This window comes from Aethalodelphis obliquidens, unplaced genomic scaffold (assembly GCF_003676395.1).
Source record: "Aethalodelphis obliquidens isolate GAN/ISIS:26980383/991018 unplaced genomic scaffold, ASM367639v1 scaffold5, whole genome shotgun sequence".
NCBI classification, from domain to species: Eukaryota; Metazoa; Chordata; class Mammalia; order Artiodactyla; family Delphinidae; genus Aethalodelphis; species Aethalodelphis obliquidens.
In genome coordinates, this window is record NW_020837949.1 from 34870551 (window position 1) to 34886244 (window position 15694).

Genomic DNA, 15694 nt, shown 5'->3' on the forward strand with positions numbered 1-15694 from the left:
AAGAATTTCTCCTTTCAAAAACCAATATCTGACAATACTTAATAAAGTGTTATGTAGCCAATCAGAATTTACTGTACAATATTTCACATACTTTTTAAAAAGTAGGACATTTTCCTTTAGTTTATAACTTTTGACTTTGAATTTTCACTTACTAAAAGCATATAATTTTTCCTTGCTTGAATCTTACTTCCAAGTTCTTATTTACATTTGCCAAACAGTGGCATTTCTCTAGGAAAACTGGACTAAATCTTGACAAAATTTGTAAAGTAGTAATTATTGGCACCTCTCTCTCCATTCATCACTCCTTTCCCCTACTCAACTCAATTTTACTCTTACCTGTACTATTTCCTCTTTTTATGAATGGTTCCACCATGCATAAAGCTTAATACAGTACTAGTGAATATACATGGTCCTCCAAGCTGAATGAATGTCCGTATTATAGGAGGGCAAAGGAAAGAGAGTCCTTCTTAACCCAAAGAATACGTTGCTGATTAATAAACAATATTGTCTAGTAAGAAGTATTTTGATCCCAGGGGAATTCCCCTGCAAACTTCAAATCATACCATTTAAGCTTTTTGCTTCTTTTTGTGTGTATAGCTGCTGTTATAGTCTGAATGTTTGTGTTCCCCCCCAGAAAAGAAATCCATAAATTGAAATCCTAACCCCCCAATGTGATGGTATTTGGAAATGGGGCCTTTGGGGGATTAGACCATGAAGGTGGAGCTGTCATAATGGGATTAATGCCCTTATAAAAGAGGACCCAGAGAGCTTCCTCAACCCTTCAGCCATGTGAGGTTACAGTGAGAAGATGGGAATCATTGAAGAAGCAAGACCTCACCAGATACCTAATGTGTCAGTGCCTTGATCTCGGACTTCCTGGACTCCAGAACCATGAGAAATAAATTTCTATTGTCTATAAGCCACCCAGTTTATGGTATACTGTTATAACAGCTGAATGAACTAAAACAGCTGTAAAAGGAGAGGCTCTAGAGAGGGCTCCCTTCTATCAGGCTCTTTCATAAAAGGCAGATAATTTCCCTGTCACTTAGGAACATTTACCAGTATTTTCTGGGGGGTTATATCTGTGCTTAATTTAGGCCGTATAATCAATCGTGAATTAAAAAATACAAAAAACACTGCTATATTTAAAATGCATAACCAACAAGGACCTACTGTATAACACAGGGAACTCTGCTCAATATTACGTAATAACCTAAATGGGAAAATAATTTGAAAAAGAATAGATACATGTATAACATTCACTTTGCTGTACATCTGAAACTATCACAACATTGTTAATCAACTATACTCCAATATAAAGTTTAAACAATTAAAAAAAATAAAAATGCGAAAAACAAACAAGGGTAAGGGTAAACTGGCCTCCTGGTAACACTAGCATAGCATTTCTCACACTATTCCACAGAACACGAGTTTCCCCAGATAGTATTCAATGAATAGGTTCCACGGTAAAAAAATCTGAGTCTCTTATAGATGCACAGAGACTGTTAACTCATAAAAGGCTATAAGAACTGCAAAGGGCAGTGATTCCCCTTTCTCATTAGATAACTATTAAATCTCATACACATTAGGGTTTAGGGAACATATTTTGCAAGTCTGAATGATATCATTTGCCTGCAACACATGTTGCAGGGGTTCTGTAATGGCATTAAACTTGAAAACACTTTAACAAATTATATGGTCTGAGTCAGCTTGTTTACACCAGCATACATAGTGCCGGGCACACAGTAGGTCCTCAATAAATATTTGTTTACTGGATTAGTTAATTGATGAAGTCTAATGCTGAGTTCAGTATGTATTTGTGTAAACAGTTTAATATAGGTGGATATGTGTTCTTTATGCAAATATCTCTAGGGGTAAAGACCCTAGAGCTTCTCTTGAAAGCATCCTGACAATATCAGGGTGTATTCAAATACTTCTACTTTAATTTTAATTTTTGTCTCCCTGTTAATTCATGACCAGAGACAACATATATTAGAACCATCATCTTTAAAAATAGTTTTCAGTATTTCCATTTATTCTCTAAGTTTAATTAGTCAATTGTATTTAAGTCTTTCCTCTAGAAATCATACGATAGAGATGACAGTCATCTCTCTTTCACTTTTTTCTCTCTTCATTTTCTCTGTGTCCTTTTTAGCACGCTTTTATTTTAGAGTAAAAACCTAAGCTGTACACAGTATTTTTTAAAGTGTGCTATAAATAGCATTCAATTCACTTTGATTTCATTTCAAATGCTAAACTGAAAGTTTGCACTGCTGTCCCTTTAGTCACAGGTGAGAGATCAGCACAGGAAAAAGAAGGGCAAGGGCTGTGGAATCTGACAGACCTGACCTTGACCTTCAGCTCCACCTTAAAATAAATCACTGAACTGCAAGATGAGTATCATCTGAGACTCAGTTTTCTCCACTGTTAACGTATGAATGATAATACTGACCCAGCAGCATTGTTTGGGGGCTTAAATTAGGTTAATATGTGAAAGGTGTCTGGTAGGAAATAAGTTATTACTAAATGGTGTGGTGGGGTAGGGAAAAAGAATTGGGAGGAGGACTAAAAATCACCAAGTTTTATGGCTCTAATCTCTGCAACTCAATCAAATAAACTACTGCTTTTAAAAAACAAAAGTTTTAGTGCAAACTTTCTAGAAGTATACTCATCACGATGTTAATGGTGGTTTTTCTCTGGGTAATAATACTATTAAAAATTTGTATTGTTCACTTAATATTCCTCCACATTATTGGAATATACTGTGATAGGTGTGTAGTACTTCTGAAATTAGAAAAACTTGAATTCAACTGTATTTTTAGGAAAAATGTGTTTTAATATTTAAAGAGTTTCATTTATGTGGAAAATTAATTCATGAGGAGCTTCTCAGTCCTCAAAAATTCTAGAGAAATGAGAATTTTACTTTTACCATAAATGACAAATTATAAGAAACGAGAGGAGTTTTACAAATCCACTCAAATTTTTTTCTCTTGCATAACACCCCATGCCTTCCCCTCACCCAAAAAACTCCTTAACTACCAGTGTTCATCTCACTTTAAGATATCAGTATCTTTTAAAATAATTGCTAAGAAAGTAATGGTATACCTGTGGTGTGTGTAATTTACTTTAAAAAATTACTAATAAGTTCAAACTTTTTCTTCATTTTCATTGGGCATTTGCATATTTTCTTTTGAAAACTGTTCACAGCTTTTCCCCAATTTTTCCATTTTGGTCTATTTCAAGAATCTTAAAGTGTGTTTTATAAACAATGAAGGATACTTAGGCTTTGATATATTTTTTGCAAATATCTTTTTATTTCATTTTTTTTATAATCTGATCCTTTTTCTTTGTGGTTCCTTTTATTTCTTGCCTGCTTAAAAAGCATTTTCCTAATCCAAGATTATATTAATATTTGCACAATTTTTGGTTAGATATTATGTAACTATAATTTTACATTTAATGAAATATACTGAGAATTTGACATGATACTTTTGAAAAATGTAACTTTTTAATGCAAATAGCCAATTTACTAGACTTTTACTGAAAATCTATCTCTTTGCTGTTCATTTAAAATGATTTCCTTATTACATATTAATTTTAAATAAAAGGTCTATATTTAGGAACATCTGTTATAACTTCTCCTCTCCCAGTCTTCTCTCTTGGTTAGCATAATCACTCTCTACCCAATTCCTCAAAAAAAAAAAAAAAAGAAAAGGAAAACTAAGCTTCATCTTTGAATTTTCTCTTCTCATTTCTTACATATAAACTACTTGAAAATCATTTCAATTCAACTTCCAAAATATCTAATTTAATCACTTGGAGCTCCACTCGGCCGCCCTTGTGTAAGCCACCATTATCTATAGTCTGGTCTACTCAGTTACCTCCTATTTGTTAGTCCTGCTATGCTCTTGCTCTTTAAAATATAAATAAAATGAAGTCTCCTCTCTCCTGCTAAAAACCCTCCATTGGTCTTCCACTGCACCAAGAACCCATGAACTGGTCCATGCATAACTCTCCAGCCACACCTCATGACCACTCCTTGTTTATCTTGCTTCCTGCTTTGGCCATATTTGTCTTCTTACTCTACCATCTTAGGGCATTTTAACAGCTCTTCTCTCTGCTTGCAGTGCTCCTTCATAGGAAAGGAGACTTTCTTACAATCCAGATCACTTAAATTTCACTTCCTCCATGAAGCCTTCCTTGAAAACCTAACATAAAGTATCTCCTCCATCACTCCCCTTTGGGTATTTATGTTTTTTTCTGTCATATGAAAATATGAAATGTTATTACCTGATTTTTTCTAGTTTATTATCTGATGCTTTCTCTCATGTTTCATGAAAGCAGGAAGTGTATCTGTCTTGTTGAATGCTCTACTCCTCATTCCTAGGATAATGACTGGTATGGGATAGACACTCAATAAATGTTGACTGAATAAATGAATAAATAAATGGGTACCTTCCCATTTAGTGCTCTTCTTTTTTCAGAAAGAAAAATCTCACATGAGCTTTAAAACAGCATTTAATAAACCTCCATCCAAAATTTCTTAGCTATTCCTAATTATTTTATGCTTTTAATAACTCTTGCTTGCCCATTTTATCTTCATGCCGGTATACAGAAAAACTACAATTTAAGTATTTGATATTTTACTATATTTTTATTTAGTCATTGAAAGAGTTTATAGTTGTCTTCGGGTTATCTAATTATAGAATTATAAATTCTCCTCTCCAAATCTATACCTCATTTCTTTGTCGTATCCAATTACACTGGCAAAAACCTATGTTACTAATCTAACTGACTTCTTAAATCCATACAAAAATATTCTGATATGAGGCTCTCTTACCTCTCTTACAAAAATTTATTGTTTCTTTTGCTGGCATTTAAAGCTCCATTTATTTCCTTTTAAAGCATACTTCTCTTTTCCCCTATAGCAACATTCATGCTTGCACCAATTTTTAACCTTCAATACTAACCAAAACGACTGTGCTTCTGCTCCCGTCTTTATCCTCTTCTGGAATGCCCTAACTTCTTTTTCCACTTATAGCTATCTGTTTCAGTATGCCTCCTTAGCATCATTTTAACTGTACCCATCAGAAATGACTTCTCTCTCCTTCTGCACTACTATACCTTTTGGGTTGTCCCACTCAAGTGATGGTTAGCATTTTTTATTTTGTGGGTGTCTGGCCAGTTCTCATAGATTATAAATATTCAATAAAATGCACTGAATGAATGGCTATTTTGCCTACCATCAATTTCAGTTCTCACAGAAAACCTGGGAAAATGCTGCCATAATCACAAACTTAGAGAAAAGTTGCAAGTATGGGACAGAATTGTTTTTCCTGAGCTGTTAGAGAGTAAGTGATCAACCTAATGCCACAATCACCTCCAAATACTTTAGTGTATATTTCTTACAAACGAGAAATTTTCCCTACATAACCACAGGATCATCAAAATCAGGAAACTGACAGTGATATATTATTGTACCATCTAAGGCAGTACTCGGTCTCCTTTAGAGTTTAGTCACTTGTCCTAATAATGCCCTCTGTAGCAAAAGGATCCAGTTCAGATTCACACATTGCATGAAGTTTTCAAGTCTCTTTAGTCTGCTCCACTCTTGAACAGTTCCTTTCTTTTATTTTCATGACCTCGACACATTTGAAGATTATAGGCCAGTTATTTCGCAGATCCCTTAATTTTGGTTTGTCCATGTTTCCTGATGATTAGTTTCAGGTTATGCCTCTTTGGCAGACAATACAGAAGTGATGCCCCTTTTTTCTCATTATATTCAGTCAGGTGGTACATGATTTCAGTGTATCTCTTTACTGTGCTCACTTTGATCACTTGATTAAAGTGGTATCTGTATCTGCCAGGCTTCTCCACTGTGAAGTTACTCTTCTTCTTTGTAACTAATATACATTTTGTTGGCAGTTAATTTGAAAATATATCAATATCCCATTATTCCATTCCTTATCAAACTTTCAGCATATATGTATGTGTGCATACACACATATATATTCGTATTTCCCTTTTTATTCAATGGTTTGTAAATATTTACCTTATAATTAATTTTATTTATAATTATGCATTATTTATTTTGATGCTCCAATTTTCTCCAATTTGACTGGTGGAAGCCTCTTCAAGTTGGTTTCTATATCCTTGTGGCAGGTCTCCATCATTCTTTAAGTGTTTCCTTCTTTTCTGGCACAAGATGCTTCAGGCTTATTTTCTAATTTCCTGCCCTGGTTTTATAGTGAGGCATTTTGCAAAGGAGCCCAGTCTCCTTTTAAGGAAACTGGCATTTAGAAAGGAAGACTTGGGTCCTGGGTGTGTTCAGTGTTTTTGAGGTATTGCTGTTTCCAGGACCTCCCAGTGGGACAGATCTAGAGAATACATATACACACACGACCCCACAATAATTTCTATATCTATATCCATAAGTACATCTATATCCATAGAAAAGTAGGAGTTCACACCAGTACCTGTAATTTCAACCCAACACCATAGGGTTCATACAAGTTTTCTCCCTTTCCATACTTGTACCTTGGACAATGAGAAACCTGGCTTCCATATCCTTAATATATTTATATTTTTACTTGTTTGGTCAATCCCCTACACACAACTCATTTCTCTTCTTCACCTCCATTGTTCTTCTGCTTAGATGCCCTCTTCTCCCAGCTTGGGCTCCAAACCATGCCAGGCTGTTCTTCCACAGGGATATCCCCTTCATGCTGCTGATGCTCTGATACCCAGTACCTTCGGTAGATAGGTTCTCACCATTCTTCTATGGCTTTGACTCCCCACATCAGGCCATTCACCCATCTGGATACCCTTCTCAATCCACTCACCCTCAGATATCCCATGCCAGACTGCCCTTCGATGTGGATGCCCTCCTCTCTGCAGTCAGGCTCTGAAACCCTGAGCAGGACATCTCTCCTTTGCAGATACTTTCCCCACCCTTTGGGCACCCTGCACTGGGTTACTAGGGCTCCATCACCTTTCTAACACAGATACCTTTTTTTATCCCACCTAATGGCTTTAAGACGAAATTGTTCAAGAAGGGAAAAGAAAAAAAAAAAAGGAAGGGAAGGAGAGGGAAAAGGGGAAAAGGAAGAGCTATTATTATCATTTTAAGTAGAAAGTTTAAGTTTCTTAAACACACATAGCTAAAAATATTTGGACTGCTTCTGGCTTAGGGAGTATGAAAAATTATTTAAACAGCTTCTCCAGAACTGTTTAATTGCACAGCACCTTGATAGTCTATGTATATTTTGCTGTGTTCCGACTACTACAACTATAATGACTATGCTGAGCTCCTTATATACTGGACATTTATAGATTTTCTCACCAGAGTCCATTCCATATTTCCTTCTTCCTGAGTACCCTAACTTCTCAGCCACTTGGTTTGGACTGACTCCACGCCAACCTCCACAGGTAGGCACTGATCCTCTTAGTCAGTTTACCTTGTCCTCCAGGCATCTGTAATTAGTTAGAAATGGGCCTGGAAGTTGGCCTCAGCCAATCAGCACATACCATTCAACTGGCCACAATGGCTGGTTCAAGGGCAGGCACTTGATAAACAGGTCCAGAGTGACTTCTGGTAATGCTAGGTTACAAATTCTGTCTCCTCTTCTGGGCTGGTGACGTGAAGATGCAGGGCTTGAGGATACTATAAGAAGAGAGCCTGAAGATGTATGGGGATCATTGTATGGACAGAGGTGGAAAGAAGCCCAGAAAAATAAGCCAAAGGAAAGAATTACATTGTTTGCATTCTATCAGAAAATCTTCACTGCCGAGAGGCAATTCAAGTTGTTTTCCTCATCTTCCCAGTTGATCTGACTAGTGTTCATGGACTCTGCTTCACAGAGTTACTCATTGTTTATTCCAAAAGGTCTTTCTGCTGCTATCCATGCACGATGATCTATTCACTTCCTAAAAGCAAGTTGGAACTGTGAAAGGTTGTTCTTGATAGTACTTTAAAGACTTCCTCATTTACTCTCAGTTGTACCTGCATCACTCTGGTTCCTAGGTTTCTGTCCCACAAGTTCATGTTAATTGTAATTTATGGACCCTTCTGTCTGGCACTCCTCCAACCTCCCATCTTGGCTCATTGGACTTTGGCTTTCCAAATGGATCTCAATGCTATTTTTGATCTTCCATGTTGGACCAAATCCTCTTCCCCACTATAGCTGTTGAAAAATTCTCTGCTTCAGTGTTCCACCTGGCAGAATCTCACTCTCTGAGCATCCCCCTTCCTCTTTGGACACTGTGAGATTCAGGCACACTGAACAAATGACGGAATGCTCACTCTGTATCGGGTACTGTGTTAAAGATCCTGACAACATATTTTCCTTTGAAATAAATAAGTTATAAATAATATATTCATAATTAATGCAATTAAAATATTTATTTCATCTTAAAATCACTGCATATATCAGTTCTGTTGGCATTCCTTTATTCTAATGACCTAGTGTGCTCTTTATAGTCCACAGTCAAGCTCAAACTAGAATAGGAATGATTTCATTTTGATACCTTACATTCCAAAACGACCAGATTCATGTGCATATTTGAGGACCAAATATTTGCTCGGCTTATAACAAGGTCAGTTGACAATTCTTAAAACACCTGGTTAACTATGGACAAAAGCCTACTTTTTATGGCTAATGTATTAACTTCTAAAATGAAGTACATTTTAAACAGAAATATGTTAAGTTAGTATCTGTGGACAGTTCTATTACTATCTTTAGTTATAGAAACATTTATCAATTCCTTGGAACAAGCCAGGCACTGTGCCAGGTTCTGCAGATCCCATGGTGAGTAACAGGCTGTGCCCTGTGCCCTTGTAGGGCTTACCTAAACTATGAAAGACACCAAAGTGTCACTCAGAAAACACACCATCACAGCGCCCTCTGCATTTGAATCTTTCCCTTGTGTTCATATAGGCATGATCTCTTGAGTAAAATACTTAGAAAAATATCTGAACCAGGAGTCTTAATCCAAATGCTCACACAGGCTAAGCAGATGTTTAAGCCATTGAAGAAGCAAGGTGGGAAATATGGCAAACTGGCAGATACATGCCCAGGCTAAAAGGACATGCTGCCACTTGGAAATGTGGGCTCAGTGCTGCCAGAGCTTCATATGTTTTCTAGAGAAGCCAGACTCTTAAATGTTGAAAAGCAATTTAAAAATTATGAGGCCAAACAAAAGTGTATGAGGATTTGGCCTGCAAGCCACCAGCTTGCAATATATAACAAATAGCAAAGCCTAGGTTTATGATGACCTGATTTAATACTGTCAGTTCAAATCTTAGGTAATTTCTTATAAGCAAATTCAGGGACCGCTCCTGAGCACCACCTCTCTGTGAAATGTATAACCTACCCAACAGATGGTGTTTGACAGTGATATTCTAGGAGTGCTAATCTTCATAAATTCTGTTACATTTCATTTTCATACGTTAATGACCATTATTCTCTGCCTCTTCCAATTGTGATAAACTCTACTGTTCAAGCTAACTATACTACATGATTTCTTCTACTTTTTTTTTTTTTTTTTTTTTTTTTGTGGTACGCGGGCCTCTCACTGCTGTGGCCTCTCCCGTTGCGGAGCACAGGCTGCGGAGCACAGGCTGCGGATGCACAGGCTCAGCGGCCATGGCTCACGGGCCCAGCCGCTCCATGGCATGTGGGATCTTCCCGGACCGGGGTACGAACCTGTGTCCCCTGCACTGGCAGGCGGACTCTCAACCACTGCGCCACCAGGGAAGCCCTTCTTCTACTTTTAAGTTCAAATTTGTTGTATATATCTTGTAATTATGTTGTTTTGTAACATTTAGGCCACAGAAAACACTTTGTCACTAACTCTTCTTTGAACTTCTAGTGCATTTTTCTTGCCATAAATGAAGAAGTTATTCATGGTTTAAATCTCATTTGACATTCTATGGTCTGCTTTGAAATTTCTTCAAGCTAAAATCATCATCGTCTTGCCATACGGTATTTGGACACAATGGGGGATTGATCAGCAATCTGTTCACATGCCCTTTCTTAAGAAAGTAGTTTCCTGTGAAAAATCCTATTCTTCCATATAGGTACTCTTTTTTGGAGAAGAAAAGGAGAGATTCTTAGTTAGCGCTTTCTGTAATTTTTACAAAAGGCTATCAACCTTAAAGTCTGTACTATTTGAACTCTAAGGCACCGGATCTATATTCAGTCACAACTCAGCATGACAGTTCTTTAGGCCCTAGTAAGTTCATGTCATCTAGAACCTCGTTGAGAGAAACAATCTATTCATTCCTCCAGAAATTCTAAGGCTGTTTCTTAGAAAACTGCATAAATGGGCCATGTTGTCTTGGTCTGCCATGAAATTATTTTGGAACAATATCCCTATTCTATCAGGATGTACTAAAATGAAGAGCTTTAGGTAAGTACTATCATATTCACTGTAGCTGTTATGAGGTAGAAAGTGTCTATTATATTATGCAGAAAAAGCTGGTCATAGGTAAAGAGGTTATAGTAAATTTAAGACAAAGTTGCAGCAAAAATTTAATAATTATTGAGGCACTCGATTCTTTTTTTTAATTGATCTTCACTCTCTACTCTCATTTATAATATTGAAGGTTCTAACTTTTTTTATTTTGCGTTCTGTTTTACTGATTCTTCTTGAGTATAGTCTTCTAGGCTCTGTGGCAGAATTTGTTCTTAAAGATTACAAGCAATTAATACAAACACTGACAATTTCCATCTATTTTTCTTTGATGAATCTAGTACTTTATAACTTCCAATACATGCTTTCTTACTACTTTTTCTCTAGGCTGTAAGTTCTCTAAATCTAAATATTAGCTTGTTAAAAGCTTGGAAAGGAGAAAAAGAACAAGGTATTGCCTATGGATGAAATCAAGAAATGTCATGATGATCTCCCTCTCTTCTCTCTCTAACACTGTGTTTTTACCAAATTTGTGAAATCCACAAATAATAAATTCTGGAATGTGACTATCACAATTCCTTCTAGTAACAATAAGTCTACATTTTTTTAAAAAACAGCAAGAAAAATATACTGGGAAAACTCCACAGTAGTGTCAAGGAGACATTAGGGTCATTCAATTTTAACCTCCCAGAAGTTTCACATTTCAATAACCCTACTTCCTAAGAAGGCCTGTGATTTTAAAATGCAAAACTCTTAAGGAGAAAAAATAATAGTAAGAGAGGTGGCTCCCTTGTCAATTAAATAGTAAACTGTCAGATGGCACAAACTGCCATTTTAAACCATTTCAACAGAAATAGAACAGGATTGAAATGTGTGGTCAAAACTAGCCTAATGGTGAGGCTCATTTTATAATTCAGCATTGGGTAATGCAGGCCACCTGCCAATCTGGTGCGAGTGTGAGAAGGACACTTGCCTTAATAGGTAAAGGAAAACCCTTCAAGGAAGTTAAAGTGAAATGAATATGACCTAGGAGATTTGAAGAACCGGTTGGCCAAACTTAAACCTTTTGTCAAGTCTTGTTTTAACTGACTTTCTATATTAATGGCATTAATCTTACACCTTTGCCCGTCAAGTTATATATGAAAATATGAGCATTTAATATTGGGAAGTCTGTGATTGAAACCTTAAGGGGAATTTTTAAAATATAGCTGAAATAGAATGTTGGCAGGAAGCAATTCTGTTGTGACAGGTCTTTCTGAATTTCAAAATATTTTATCGTTCTGACAGTGCTCTAATTCTCTTTCTCTGAGTCTGCCTCTGTTTCTCTATCTATTTTTTCAATAGCACTAGGCCAACAAATAAATTTTAAATTAATTAGTTTACTTCGTCTGCTACCCAAGAAACCATGTCAGGATTTTATTAAGAAATGGTGCATTTTATAGTAATTTACAAGAACTTTTTTTTTACTGTGAATATTTTCATGCACTGTAAAAAGTTTATAGCCTTTTTCTATTCACCCAGTAAAAGTGTTTTGTTTCTGTTGAGTTTGCTAACTTTTCTTGCACACTTACATCTTAGCCAAAATCTTGTTGTTCAACATGTAGCGAAAAATACACTTTTATTAGTCAAAATCTCCCCAGTCCCAATTAAACAAAAGGTTAAATTTGACTTCTAACCATTTCCCAACAGTAATAATGTGTATTCTATTGAGATAAGAAGGAAACTCTTAGCAACTAAGAATTGACTCATGTACTAAAGTCCTGCTTACAGTGAAATTACATCAGCATTGTACTGTGTGGTATGTCAGGGTGGAAATGGAACATAATTTCCTCAAGAGAAGAGAATACTTTTTAACCAAATGTCCAATGGTCTAGTGAAAAGTGTGAAGATTAACATACTTTTTGCATGAAATAACTCTATTCCCCAAATTGCAGGTGTTTTCAAAGCCCACGTGAACAATATCTCTTATAAGATAAATAAGCAAGAGTTTGATTAAGTGAATAAATGGACGGACAGAACTTAGGAGTAATCACTTATGTTAGAGGATATCTGAGGCTTTAAGATATTTGTTTTTCTCATCTATGTTTATATAGCATTTAACTTTTGGAATTAAATTCACATAAAATTAACTACCTGTGAAAATAAATACTTCTGTAATATGTTACAGAAGACTAGTAAAATTGCCCCTCAGAATAATTTTTCTGATAAGATTAAGTTGTCCACAGTCTACTTTAATCATGTTAAATGTAAAATCAAAAAGCACATTTGGAAGAAGAGATGGGAGACATAATTATGTATGATTAATATTTTCATTATTATATTTTCTGCATTTTCAAGTATTTCAACAGTGTGTATATATTTTTGCTGTATGAAAAAAATGAAAGAACTTTAAATATTACTGAATAATTAAAATAGGAAGAGTACCTGATATGTAAATACTCAGAAATAAGCCTGAGGCCCCTGACCCCCAAATAGTTCTGGAAATTATCTTTCTTTTCTTTTTCTTCTTGTGTCTCTCAATTGATTGCTACCTGGGACCAGCATTCTTTGCGAGTATTTTCCCTATTTATTAACCATTAATTTGGTTCAGCATGTCATCCTTAATGGTAAAATCAGTGAAAATGAAAGAGGAAAGACCAAACAGTTGCTTCTACCCTTTGCCTCGATGGGAATGCTCCTTGGCTCCCTACACAACAGTGTGTGTCCAGCTGAAGCCCTTCTGAAGTAGTTTTTAGGACCTATATGACTTAGAGCAGCCGGCATCTATTTTTCCTCTGTTCTGGAACATTCTTCCTTGGGTAAACAAATCTCACTATTAGTATGTTTTTGTGCTTTTGCTCTTCAATATAAAGTATGAAAAAAAAGTTTAAAAATCTTAAAAAGAAAGTAGGAGGTATAGGAGAGAGTCAATTTACCTCCTGTAATTTTTCCCTTTGCTGTTTGTAGTAAAACCTTTAAGAAACCTTAAAAACTATATATTATACTGTGTGTTCTGTTCAGGGAAAGTGTCATAAAGGAGAAACTGTAAGAGAAACTATAAGAATTATTTTGCACTTGATTAGGGATGTTAGAAACACTTATCTGAAGTAAGAAGACATTGGTTAAAAAAGAAAAAGAAATCAAAAGGAAACAAGCAATGCCTTGTAAACACCTACTCTTAAACAAGCTGCTCTTGCAGGTACCAGAGATACAGCAGAGGCCCGTGGTTATCCCTTTCTTCTAATTTTGGGCGAAGAAGTTCCATTCTGAGAGAATGAGTAGGAAGCCTAGTCAGGGTCTCCTATCAGGCTGAATTCTCTAATCAGGATTTAGCAACAATAAAGCTGTTGTTTTGATACTGTCTGACCCCCTGTCTACTTCTCAACCTGTTCTATGTTGCAGGTAGAGGCAGAAGGGATCAAGCCCCACCAGTAGATAAGACAGACTTTTTCTCTGCTGTGGAGAAGCTTCGGCTTTTGCTGTAGCGAAGAAAAGAGTCATCAAACAATTGTCTGCACAAGCCAAACTTTACTCAAATTAGGATAAATGCTATAAAGATCCTATGGGAGCATCTACCAAGAGGACCCGACCGGGTCTGGCAGGTCAGGGAAGGCTTTCTTGAGGATGGGAGCTTTGAGCTGAGCTCTGAGAGATGAGTTGTTCAGGCTACCCACGTAAAGAGAGAGAGGGGCGTGACCTCGCTGGGCAAAGGGAAGAACTTGGACAGAAGCAGCATGGCACAGTCATGGATTACAGAGGTCCGTCTGGATGATGTGTGTAAGCAAGTAAGTAGATGACAGTGAGGTAGGCAGGGGTTTTCCTCCTCACCCCTGGAACAATGGGAAAATGTTAAGTGATTTTAAGCCGGAATCAGATCTTTGTTTTTGAAACTAATCAGTAAGGCTGCAGTGAGGTAAATGTTTCAAAAGGGTGCAAAAATAGATGCGAACAAAGTTTCTAGGAAATCATTACAGCAGCCAAGACCCTGTGACTCTCTTACCCCTCACCAAAAAGCTGGAACTCCAGGAGTCCTCACCCGACTGTCTAGTCAGAGGGAAAGGATATGTCCTGATTCCAGCTGCATCGTGGAGATGCGTCCTTGGTATATGTGGCAGGGAATATGTCCATGTATTTCCAGTAGAACTAATGCCAACTGGTTCTTCTCATGCTAACAGCATTGTTGTATGCCCCCAATACACAATAGCTAAAATGGACACTTGAAGGCTAGTCGAAGCAAGCATCACCTTTTTCACAGTTTTCTTGGACCTATTTTCTATTGACTCTCCAGGATGACCATACTCACTCCTGTTCCAAGAGGGAGTTACCGTTATTTGGCAATTCTTTATTTCCAACTCTGACCTTTCCTCTTTATCCTAGATAAATACTTTCAACTGACCCCTCATAACTAATGTTCACTGGATATTTTGAAGTATCTCAAACTCAGTATTTCTAATACTATACTTGTTTTCCAATCTACTTTGAATTCCGTATCTCATTAATGGCTGGAAATCCCAAGTACTGTCACCATCTATCATTTTAAACATTAACCAAGTTCACCTTAGAACTATTGATACCTTAAATTTGGTTCTTCCTCCTCTAATGATAATAATACGTACTAATAATAATGGCAACAACAACAACAATAGCTAATGCTTATTGGGAGCTTAATATGTGTCTGGCAACTGTACTGAGTACTTTATATTATCACTTAATCCTCACAATGATCATGCTATTACCATCTCACTATTCAGAGGAAATCGAGACTTCAGAGAGGTTATTTTATGTTATGTCCGAACTCAGGGGCATCAAATATAAGGTCCTTCACAATTTGACCCTACCTTACCTCTTCAGGCTCATCTCTCACAATCCATCCAGCTTCTATGATTCAGTGGTAATTGACCTCGTGACTATTTTCTAAATATGCCACACTCTTTATTGCCTCTGAAACAAGTTATTTATGACTCAGTTTTCATGGTCAACCTTAAATGTTAGCTCCTTTATGAAATCTCTAACTTTCCTGCACCACTCCTATCCATCTCCATGGTTCATGAACTAAGTTTCTATCCTACCACTCAACTCAGGCTGTAATTATTTGTTAGTAAGTATGTCTTCCTCAGGAGAGTTTTAGTTCTCCAGGTATGGAAAAATATCTTATGCTTAAGAGTCCAGAGCAGTGCCTGGAAGGTGGCAGGAGTTCTGTGACTCTTTACTGAAAGAATGGTGATACCTAACATGTATCCCCAGAACTGTGCTAAGTTCTCACACCTATTGTTCATTTAATTCTCACAACAGCCCTACTAAG